The sequence below is a fragment of the Squalius cephalus genome (genome assembly GCF_949319135.1).
Source record: "Squalius cephalus genome assembly, chromosome: 3".
Classification (NCBI taxonomy): domain Eukaryota; kingdom Metazoa; phylum Chordata; class Actinopteri; order Cypriniformes; family Leuciscidae; genus Squalius; species Squalius cephalus.
In genome coordinates this window covers 47,561,701-47,574,070 of record NC_137124.1, presented here as the reverse complement: position 1 = coordinate 47,574,070, position 12,370 = coordinate 47,561,701, and the positions used below count along the sequence as shown (strand labels likewise).

The following is a 12,370-nucleotide window of genomic DNA, read 5'->3' as shown; positions in this document are numbered from 1 at the left end:
CATTTACAAAAATCACAGCAATTATACCCTTCACCAAGGTCTAAGCTTTGTCATTGCTTCAGGTTGAATGATTCTGATTGGCTAATAAATAATCACACATTTTCTACACATAGATAGACTGAAGCATATCTCCATCAATTATGCGGCTGACATTCGGACCCTGAATTTAGGCACGTTGTGACCTTCCACACTTGTATTGATTGTAATGAATAGTAATTGGACCAATTTTTGAGTCTCCAGTCTAGGACCAACTCTATAGCGGTTAAACTCTAACCACCAGTTAAAAAAATCAACATTAAAAGGATTATAGCTTTTGAACTCTTTGATCTAGATGTGAATGTAAATAGATGTAAAATGAAACTTAGTACACCTGATTCCACTCATTATGGTGATCACAATCAATATCTTACATTAAGACTCTGCCCATTACAGTAGTGGCCATTTTGAAAAGTACAGTGTTAATTTTTTTGTGCTACTCATTCAAATTTTGTTCAATTTTTACAAAAAATTCACAAGAAGTGACAAGCCACACAGAAGTGACTGAACAGATTTTTTTATTTTTGCTATCGTTCCTGATATACATTTCTCCAAATTTGACCTGTATTTGTTGCCTTATGGTAGTTAGCTTAGCATACTAATTGGTTAGCATGCTAACCTGATGCCATTCTTTCTAATGTGGCTCTTCAGCTATCAGGATAACCATAAACTACATTAGCATTAAGCTAACTTAACTTGCTAACTTAACTAATCTGGTTAACATGCCTTTGTGTGCTCATTCTTACACTTAAGCCTCTCCTTGGCAGCTTGGTAAGACAGCGTCATCTGAGTGGTGCAAGCTGCTAAACCACGTGCCACGAGCCCTGAACCATTCCGGTTGTGGGTTTGAATCCTGTGTGGCTCATTCCCAGACCTCAAGAGGTATTGTGGCCTTAAGTGGTGTAAAAGTTGCTTCTGTTCCAGACATGGTGTCTATATGTGAGCGAACTCAATAAATACAACATGCAGTGAATTTATATAAAAATTATTCATTTTGAATTGCTTCTCACTTGAACTACTGGACCTTCTTCATCTTGCCAAAAACGCAACTTCCCAGTGGCGCAATGATATGAGTGACAGGTATCTGACCCAGAGATAATGGGTTCGAGCCCCGCGTGGGATGATTTAAAAAAAAAATTGTGTGTAATGTTGTGTCATGTCGATTTCTTTATTATTCAACGTTGTACTAATCTTTCTTCCTTTTGGATTAATATATATATATATCTTCTTCATTATATGTTCATTCTCATCTGAACTTCTGTTCATTATGAGTTCATTTTCACCTATACTTCTAAACCAGCTCTTTTTTCTTCAATTTCTGCTGTTTTTACTATTACTGCTCTTACTGCTGCTTCAGGGGCTTGGCCCCGTATCGCTGCTTGCAGCTATATTTCCACTTGTTCCTTAACATGTAATCAAGAATACTAACACACACAGACACAGTTTCTTCAAGATTGGATTTGGTGAGGAGGAGAGTCTTCTCAAAACATTAATATAACATGTTATTTATCTTAAGGAGAGGATACTTTAAATCTAACTGTAAAGTAAAAACTTTAACTAAGAAATGGTCTCTCAACTATAGGTTTCAATGACTCCTGAGACCATTGCTATCAGGGTAGCCTAGAAAAGCAGATGGATGTAGTGACACCTGTTAAAGAAGTCCATATTTCATCTCTGGAAGCCAGGCTAAATGAGCAAGCACTGTTACTGCATTCCGGGCATGGGCCAGACCCTTACGTTACACCTCAGATATCAAATACAGACTTATATTTAAATGATACATGAAATAACATTTTCGATAATCACACTGATAATTTATATAACAAAGTAAAATCTCATAAGCCTAGAGAAGTCATTCAACTCATTTGATATATAGAAGGAAAACTATTGATACCTTGATTATAATCACTCATTAGATATTCATTGAAGCAGCAGTGTGTTCCAGAATCCACTTCTTCAGGACTTCATAACAAAAACGTAACTTGAATAATTACAATAAGGGCGTTGCTTATTTATAACATTGAAAATATTATTAACCTAAAATATGTGCTATTTTTAATCAATGAAAGAATTGTGTTGTACAAGGAACAGCAGTTCTAATACATACTTTTACCTAATACATTTATCAAAGTTAATTGAGTAGAGCGATCACTGGGAACATACTATAACCTTTGGAACATGAAAAAAGGAGAAATTACAGTAACTTTTTAATAATAATATGTTTGTACTATACTTACAGAAAGGTATTGGCAGTATTTAACATGTAGTAAGTCAGTCTGATCACTATGAAAGCACTACAACCTTTGGAATATCTAAAAAAACACTATAGGTGAATTACTGTAATTTATTTTAATTAATATTTGTATACTGAACGTACAGTAAGGGAGGTATTGTCAAAATTTCACCTATAGTAAGTCAGTGTGGTCACTAGGAAAGCACTACAGCCTTTGGAACAGGAAAAAATACTTTAGGGGAATTACTGTAATTTTTTCTTATATGTATTTGTTTATTGTACGTACAGTAAAGGAGGTATTGTCAAAATTCCACCTGTAGTAAGTCAGTCTGATCACTAGGGAAGCACTACAGCCTTTGGAACAGGAAAAAATCCTTTAGGGGAATTACTGTAATTTTTTCTTAAACTTATTTGTTTATTGTACGTACAGTAAAGGAGGTTTTGTCAAAATTCCACCTGGAGTAAGTCAGTCTGGTCACAAGGAAAGCACTACGGCCTTTGGAACATGAAAAAATACTTTAAGGGAATTACTGTAATTTTTTTGGAAACGTATTCGTTTATTGTACGTACAGTAAGGGAGTTATTGTCCAAATTTCACCTGGAGTAAGTCAGTGTGGTCACTAGGAAAGCACTACAGCCTTTGAAACAGGAAAAAATAGTTTAGGGGAATTACAGTATTTTTTTCTTGGACTTATTTGTTTATTGTACGTACAGTAAGGGAGTTATTGTCCAAATTTCACCTGGAGTAAGTCAGTCAGGTCACTAGGAAAGCACTACAGCCTTTGAAACAGGAAAAAATAGTTTAGGGGAATTACAGTATTTTTTTCTTGGACTTATTTGTTTATTGTACGTACAGTAAGGGAGTTATTGTCCAAATTTCACCTGGAGTAAGTCAGTCAGGTCACTAGGAAAGCACTACAGCCTTTGAAACAGGAAAAAATAGTTTAGGGGAATTACAGTAATTTTTTCTTGGACTTATTTGTTTATTGTACGTACAGTAAGGGAGTTATTGTCCAAATTTCACCTGGAGTAAGTCAGTCAGGTCACTAGGAAAGCACTACAGCCTTTGAAACAGGAAAAAATAGTTTAGGGGAATTACAGTAATTTTTTCTTGGACTTATTTGTTTATTGTACGTACAGTAAGGGAGTTATTGTCCAAATTTCACCTGGAGTAAGTCAGTGTGGTCACTAGGAAAGCACTACAGCCTTTGAAACAGGAAAAAATAGTTTAGGGGAATTACAGTAATTTTTTTGGAAACGTATCATTTTATTGTACGTACAGTAAGGGAGTTATTGTCCAAATTTCACCTGGAGTAAGTCAGTCAGGTCACTAGGAAAGCACTACAGCCTTTGAAACAGGAAAAAATAGTTTAGGGGAATTACAGTAATTTTTTTGGAAACGTATTAGTTTATTGAACGTACAGTAAGGGAGTTATTGTCCAAATTTCACCTGGAGTAAGTCAGTCAGGTCACTAGGAAAGCACTACAGCCTTTGGAACAGGAAAAAATACTTTAGGGGAAATACTGTAATTTTTTCTTAAATGTATTTGTTTATTGTACGTACAGTAAAAGAGGTATTGTCAAAATTCCATCTGTAGTAAGTCAGTATGATCACTAGGAAAGCACTACAGCCTTTGGAACAGGAAAAAATACTTTAGGGGAATTACTGTAATTTTTTCTTTAACGTATTTGTTTATTGTACGTACAGTAAAGGAGGTATTGTCAAAATTCCACCTGTAGTAAGTCAGTCTGATCACTAGGAAAGCACTACAGCCTTTGGAACAGGAAAAAATACTTTAGGGGAATTACTGTAATTTTTTCTTAAATGTATTTGTTTATTGTACGTACAGTAAAAGAGGTATTGTCAAAATTCCACCTGTAGTATGTCAGTCTGATCACTAGGAAAGCACTACAGCCTTTGGAACAGTAAAAAATACTTGAGGGGAATTACTGTAATTTTTTCTTAAATGTATTTGTTTATTGTACGTACAGTAAAAGAGGTATTGTCAAAATTCCATCTGTAGTAAGTCAGTCTGATCACTAGGAAAGCACTACAGCCTTTGGAACAGGAAAAAATACTTTAGGGGAATTACTGTAATTTTTTCTTTAACGTATTTGTTTATTGTACGTACAGTAAAGGCGGTATTGTCAAAATTCCACCTGTAGTAAGTCAGTCTGATCACTAGGAAAGCACTACAGCCTTTGGAACAGGAAAAAATACTTTAGGGGAATTACTGTAATTTTTTCTTAAACTTATTTGTTTATTGTACGTACAGTAAAAGAGGTATTGTCAAAATTCCACCTGTAGTATGTCAGTCTGATCACTAGGGAAGCACTACAGCCTTTGGAACATGAAAAAATACTTTAGGGGAATTACTGTAAGTTTTTCTTAAACTTATTTGTTTATTGTACGTACAGTAAAGGAGATATTGTCAAAATTCCACCTGTAGTAAGTCAGTGTGGTCACTAGGAAAGCACTACAGCCTTTGGAACAGGAAAAAATACTTTAGGTGAATTACTGTAATTTTTTCTTAAACTTATTTGTTTATTGTACGTACAGTAAAGGAGGTATTGTCCAAATTTCACCTGGAGTAAGTCAGTGTGGTCACTAGGAAAGCACTACAGCCTTTGAAACAGGAAAAAATAGTTTAGGGGAATTACAGTAATTTTTTTGGAAACGTATCATTTTATTGTACGTACAGTAAGGGAGTTATTGTCCAAATTTCACCTGGAGTAAGTCAGTCAGGTCACTAGGAAAGCACTACAGCCTTTGAAACAGGAAAAACTAGTTTAGGGGAATTACAGTAATTTTTTTGGAAACGTATTAGTTTATTGAACGTACAGTAAGGGAGTTATTGTCCAAATTTCACCTGGAGTAAGTCAGTCAGGTCACTAGGAAAGCACTACAGCCTTTGGAACAGGAAAAAATACTTTAGGGGAAATACTGTAATTTTTTCTTAAATGTATTTGTTTATTGTACGTACAGTAAAGGAGGTATTGTCAAAATTCCACCTGTAGTAAGTCAGTCTGATCACTAGGAAAGCACTACAGCCTTTGGAACAGGAAAAAATACTTTAGGGGAATTACTGTTAGTTTTTCTTAAACTTATTTGTTTATTGTACGTACAGTAAAAGAGGTATTGTCAAAATTCCACCTGTAGTATGTCAGTCTGATCACTAGGGAAGCACTACAGCCTTTGGAACATGAAAAAATACTTTAGGGGAATTACTGTAAGTTTTTCTTAAACTTATTTGTTTATTGTACGTACAGTAAAGGAGATATTGTCAAAATTCCACCTGTAGTAAGTCAGTGTGGTCACTAGGAAAGCACTACAGCCTTTGGAACAGGAAAAAATACTTTAGGTGAATTACTGTAATTTTTTCTTAAACTTATTTGTTTATTGTACGTACAGTAAAGGAGGTATTGTCCAAATTTCACCTGGAGTAAGTCAGTGTGGTCACTAGGAAAGCACTACAGCCTTTGAAACAGGAAAAAATAGTTTAGGGGAATTACAGTAATTTTTTTGGAAACGTATCATTTTATTGTACGTACAGTAAGGGAGTTATTGTCCAAATTTCACCTGGAGTAAGTCAGTCAGGTCACTAGGAAAGCACTACAGGCTTTGAAACAGGAAAAAATAGTTTAGGGGAATTACAGTAATTTTTTTGGAAACGTATTAGTTTATTGAACGTACAGTAAGGGAGTTATTGTCCAAATTTCACCTGGAGTAAGTCAGTCAGGTCACTAGGAAAGCACTACAGCCTTTGGAACAGGAAAAAATACTTTAGGGGAAATACTGTAATTTTTTCTTAAATGTATTTGTTTATTGTACGTACAGTAAAAGAGGTATTGTCAAAATTCCATCTGTAGTAAGTCAGTATGATCACTAGGAAAGCACTACAGCCTTTGGAACAGGAAAAAATACTTTAGGGGAATTACTGTAATTTTTTCTTTAACGTATTTGTTTATTGTACGTACAGTAAAGGAGGTATTGTCAAAATTCCACCTGTAGTAAGTCAGTCTGATCACTAGGAAAGCACTACAGCCTTTGGAACAGGAAAAAATACTTTAGGGGAATTACTGTAATTTTTTCTTAAATGTATTTGTTTATTGTACGTACAGTAAAAGAGGTATTGTCAAAATTCCACCTGTAGTATGTCAGTCTGATCACTAGGAAAGCACTACAGCCTTTGGAACAGTAAAAAATACTTGAGGGGAATTACTGTAATTTTTTCTTAAATGTATTTGTTTATTGTACGTACAGTAAAAGAGGTATTGTCAAAATTCCATCTGTAGTAAGTCAGTCTGATCACTAGGAAAGCACTACAGCCTTTGGAACAGGAAAAAATACTTTAGGGGAATTACTGTAATTTTTTCTTTAACGTATTTGTTTATTGTACGTACAGTAAAGGAGGTATTGTCAAAATTCCACCTGTAGTAAGTCAGTCTGATCACTAGGAAAGCACTACAGCCTTTGGAACAGGAAAAAATACTTTAGGGGAATTACTGTTAGTTTTTCTTAAACTTATTTGTTTATTGTACGTACAGTAAAGGAGATATTGTCAAAATTCCACCTGTAGTAAGTCAGTGTGGTCACTAGGAAAGCACTACAGCCTTTGGAACAGGAAAAAATACTTTAGGTGAATTACTGTAATTTTTTCTTAAACTTATTTGTTTATTGTACGTACAGTAAAGGAGGTATTGTCAAAATTTCACCTGTAGTAAGTCAGTGTGGTCACTAGGAAAGCACTACAGCCTTTGGAACAGGAAAAAATACTTTAGGTGAATTACTGTAATTTTTTCTTAAACTTATTTGTTTATTGTACGTACAGTAAAGGAGGTATTGTCAAAATTTCACCTGTAGAAAGTCAGTCTGGTCATTAGGAAAGCACTACAGCCTTTGGAACATGAACAAATACTTTAGGTGAATTACAGTAATTTTTTCATAAACTTATTTGATAATTGTACGTACAGTAAGGGAGTTATAATCAAAATTTCACCTGTAGTAAGTCAGTCTGGTCTGTAGGAAAGTACTACAACCTTTGGGATATATATAAAAAACACTATAGGTGATTTACAGTTTATTTCATAAACATGTAATAAACATATGTAATAATATGCTCATTACATAAACATATTTGATAATTGTACACTGTTGTCAAAATTTCACCTGTAGTAAGTCGGTGTGGTCACTAGGAAAGCACTACACCCTTTGGAACACGAAAAAATACTTAGGGTGAATTACCGTAATTTAAAAAAAAAAAAAACATAATTTGTCAACTGTACGTACAGTAAGGGACTTTTTGTCCAAATTTCACCTGTAGTAGGTCAGTCTGGTCTGTAGGAAAACACTACAGCCTTTGGAACACGAAAAAATACTTAGGGTGAATTACAGTAATTTAAAAAAAAAACATATTTGTCAACTGTATGTACAGTAAGGGACTTTTTGTCAAAATTTCACCTGTAGTAAGTCAGTGTGGTCACTAGGAACATGCTACAACCTTCGGATAGTAAAAAATCCCTTTGGTGAATTAATGTAATTTTATTCAAAAAATATTTATGTACATTATGTAAAGTGAGGCAGGTTTCCTAAATACAATCATTATAATGCATTTTTTATTGTTGCTAAAGTACAATCAATAGCATTAGAACACATAATGTGAGAGAGATTTGCTGGTACATCTGTACTTTGCAAAAATGTAGTTGTCTGTTTGCACACAATGGAAAAAAATAGACCTTTTTAGACGGTCCCTAATCTTCTTTACCACACACATTGAATGTTCAGTGAACAGTCGCAACTTTGTATGCCATTAAAACAATATTTGCCCGTTTTGATTGATTGTGGAGAGTGTTGTAGTTCACCATCTTTGTCCTAAAGATCATGTAGCTGCTTTTATTTAGCAAAAATGTGCTTTATTGCGCTTGTTATTGAGACGTGAAAGTGCGAATGTGCGAATATAAAACCAACTTTACCTAAGTCGACCCCTTCCTCTGTTCACATTCCAGCTTTTGTTCTTCATCATGGCTGGACTGGCCATTGGGCATACCGGGCATTTGCCCGGTGGGCCGACGTGCTTTTTGGGCCGATATATCTCATACTCATACTTTTTTTTTTTTTTTTTTTAACGGGCCATAAAATTTGTACATCGGCGGCCCATTCGTTTTGTTTTGTTTTGCTTAATTGGCGGCGCTGGGTTTGTGCCGGTGTAATGCATTGGTCAAAGTCAGTGTTAGTTTTTTTTTTTTTTTTGACAGACCAGCCCATGAAACACGTAGATCAGCGGCCCATTGGCTCTTTTCTTGATTGACACTGGGCTGGCCCAATCACAACTTTAAACGAGTGAGCGAGCGTGCAGCAGAGTCAGTGTGTATCTGTCAAAAATAGATGGAGAAGAAACGCAAGGAATGTGCAGATAAATAGCGTGAAAAAATAGAACCAGGCCCTTAAAGCAGACGCTTTATGTGTCAAAATATATGTTTTCTGACCTTCATCAGCTCCTGTGGCAGATGATGATAGTGAGGACGGAGGATCAGGAGAGAGATGAGAGAGTGTAGAGTCCGCGGTAAGCAGAACTACTTTCAAAACACTTAGGCCATGTCATGAGTGTAGATTATTTCCACATCTGCATAGTTGACGATTACCGCAATTCACTAGAAATTTAATGAGGCGTTTGTAAACCATGTTTTCCGCCAAAATAAAAGCTTGATGCAGTTTGCGTCAAAATAAAAGATCATGTGCTTATCTCTTTCAAGTATAGAAATTGGTACAACACTAATTATGAAAGTTTCCTTTATTTTTTAGTGCATTTGTTTTACAAAATATGGCTATTACTGTCATTGGATTAATATTATAACTATTATTATGTAGTAGGTGTAATGTAGACACTGTAACTAAAAGAGGTTTGAATTTTTCTTTGTTTAATTTGCACACTGAATATGGGTTGGAGCTTTTAATTTTGAACTCTCAAAGTGCACCAGATTGATGAATTTAACATTAAAATGCACAAAATTTTCTCACGGGGGGGGCATGCCCCCGTACCCCCCTAGAAGGACCGAGGTCACACCGTCATAGTTTTAACAAAAATCCTGTAAGAAACACTTGTATTGCTATGCCAGAGCCGCTTATAGCTTGTTTTAGGATTCACCACTGTGGAGTATAGTTCAACTGTATTAATAAATATCAAATTTTGACTTATTTCATCTGTTAACTCTCACTCGTTCCTATACTCACTCATTACATGGCATTAGTGGTTTTAATGAATAGGGGTTGGTATGCATAGAATTAAGGGCGTGCAAAGATGGGTGGTGTTTATGATCATATAGTGGGCCGGTCTGGGCAAAAATGCCCGGGCCGATTTTTTGTCCCAGTCCAGCCCTGTTCTTCATTGATATCAACTTAAATTCGCTCAAAATTTAAGAATTCAACAGGCATATAAAATAATCCAGGTCTGACCAATCCGTGTATCATTCGTTCTTTTCATATTCAATTAAGAAATCAAAATCGGAAAATCGAAAAAGGACTTGTTTTTTCCTTATTCGTTTCATATACAATATTTAAAAAAACAAATAATGACTGTTTTTTTGTATTTTCGATTACATGCTCAAATTGAAAATGGGAAATACGAAAAACGCCTCCAACACGAATCTGATTTTGATATTTAGTTATCCAACTTGGCATGACCCGGAAGTTTTTCTTCACTCGTATACAGGCTACCTTAATTACTATGGCCGCTCTAGACCAATACATTAATTTGGTTAAAAGCTTATTCGAAAGTGGCAAGACTCATGCAGAGATTTCCACCCATCTGCAACAAATGGGTGTCCAGCGATGCTCTGAAATGAGCGTTAGACGAATCTGTTTTAAACACAACCTTCGTCGAAAAAGACATGTATCGGACACAGAACTGGAAGCAGCTATGATTGGATCTATTTATGAGGTAAATACGTATTTCATCTTCTGTATATTATTATTATTATTATTTATATTCGTATTGTTCGACCAGTGTTTTTGGGACAAGACAGTGCATTCACAGCTAAGTTGGTACTTCATGGAACAGGCAGCTTTGCATTCGAAACAAACTTTAATTTAGATGTTTTTTCTTTTGATTGTATTTACTTTTAGAAATTATTTTGTAATAAACGCTTAAAGTGAACTATTAAAACATATGTTGACTTATGTTTAAGGTAAGTATATAGTTTTTTTGTTCATTTTTATTTCCTGCCGCTGTTTTTCAAGCAGTAAGTTATAGGCAGGCTATCGACAATGTCAAAAATGTTATTTACAGTTAAATATCCCGTTGTTGTATACTGTTTAAATATCTTGCTTCTCAGTTTGGTTGTCATGGATAAAATAATCTTATCACTTAAACATTATCTCATGGTTATAATTTCTTAACAGACAGGGCCATCGTATGGCCGCAAATTCATGACTGGCTATCTATCTTCAGTGGGAGTGCGTGCAGGAGAAAGTCGAGTCGGAAAATTGCTGAGAGAAATTCATCAGCCATACCATGAATTGCGACGGCAAGTAAGTTTTGCTACACTTGTGCTCCCACTCTGTATTAAACAATAATAATAATAAGCATGATAAAGTGACATCACAATCACCCTCCTCTAGACAGAAACAAATCTTGATTACTTGTTCCATAAATCATGGTCATGAGATCCAAGTGTATGCATCTAGTTTTGTTTCCTTTCGTTACTTCCTTCAACATACAAACTGTGGCACAAGTCCTAAAACATTTTGTTATCAGAAGCATTCCAAAAACATGTAAATGTTAACCCTGCAAAAAAAGAATGTTAGTGAAATATGATTACTTCAAATTTCCTTTGCAGTATTTGCGGTGGAACTTAATCAAATATAACCAGCATTTATAAGAATTATCTTGTAGCAAAAAAAAAACATTCTGTAAATGCATGAGCTATGGGTTCAAAATGTAAGCCTGCAATAACCAAATGTTTCCCCCTTGTTTAGGGTGCACGTAATCTTAACCCAGTCCCATATCATGCCGAATATATGGGCCACAAACTACACCTTGATCAAAATGAAAAGCTCGTGATGTTCGGTGTAACACACGTTTTGGCAGTTGATGGCTACAGCAGCAAAATTATTGCCAATGCTACAATGCCAGTGAAAAACAACCTCGTAATATATGAGGAAGTTTACAGGTGAGCATGTTCAGAGGACGTAACAAGCAGTGAATGGTAACATTTCAATATGGGGACCAATTCTCACTTTTAACTAGTTAAAAGGCATAGTTAATAGTGACTAAAAGTTAGATGTGTTTGCCATACTGAAGTGTTACCCAGTGAATATGCTTTGCTGTCAAAAATCTCCTCAGAATTGTCATGTGCACATACAACAAATTTACATCTTTTTATTTCAGATCTGCTGTAGTTAACTATGGCATGTGGGACCAGCTCAGGGTTGACCATGGTAGGGAATTTTACTTGTCCCTATACATGCAAGAGAAGCTGTCAAGACACAGACACAACCTCAGCAGACAACCATACCTCCAAACAACTTCAACAATGGTGAATTGCAATTCTGATAACAACTATTAGACTACTACAACCAATATAAAAATATGTAATTAATAATACATATGTGCATTTCAAACTGACACTTTATTTTCCTTATTAGCATACATTCTTCATTGTGTTTTATATAATATGAAATATTGTTTTTCAGAATCTTAGAGTTGAAAGGATTTGGCCAGAAGTGAACAATCGGGTGAACTACCCACTGAAACAGGCCCTGGTGCACCTGCTAGACCAAGAAGTCATCAACATGGAGGACAGTTTAACTAAATTCTGCACTTCAAACCTGGCATGTCAGTTAAGCCAAATTGGACTAAATCGAGTAGTGCAGGCATGGAATGCTCATAGGATCCCAGGTATGCTCTGAGGACTTTAAAATATTTTTCTGAATAGGCACTTTAAAATCACTGCCATTCACTTTGATAGCTGTTTACCATGCTTAATTGTTTTAGGTCGTGGAATACCAAATGAACTTGCAGCAAGTGGATGTCCATCAAAAATTTCTGATGAGCTGCTGCCTAATGCCTCTGTTGTGGCAAATATGTACGAGCAGGAGTTGGG

At 35.3% G+C, this 12,370-nt stretch overlaps 1 long non-coding RNA gene across 1 annotated transcript; it reads left to right on the top strand.

Annotated features, from left to right (window-relative positions):
- Positions 1-11,359: 11,359 nt before the first annotated feature.
- Positions 11,360-12,332, top strand: LOC307155623. The gene is made up of 4 exons (XR_013820542.1): positions 11,360-11,437; positions 11,656-11,803; positions 11,961-12,165; positions 12,262-12,332. It is a non-coding gene; the product is annotated as an uncharacterized lncRNA (long non-coding RNA).
- The last annotated feature ends 38 nt before the right edge of the window (positions 12,333-12,370 follow it).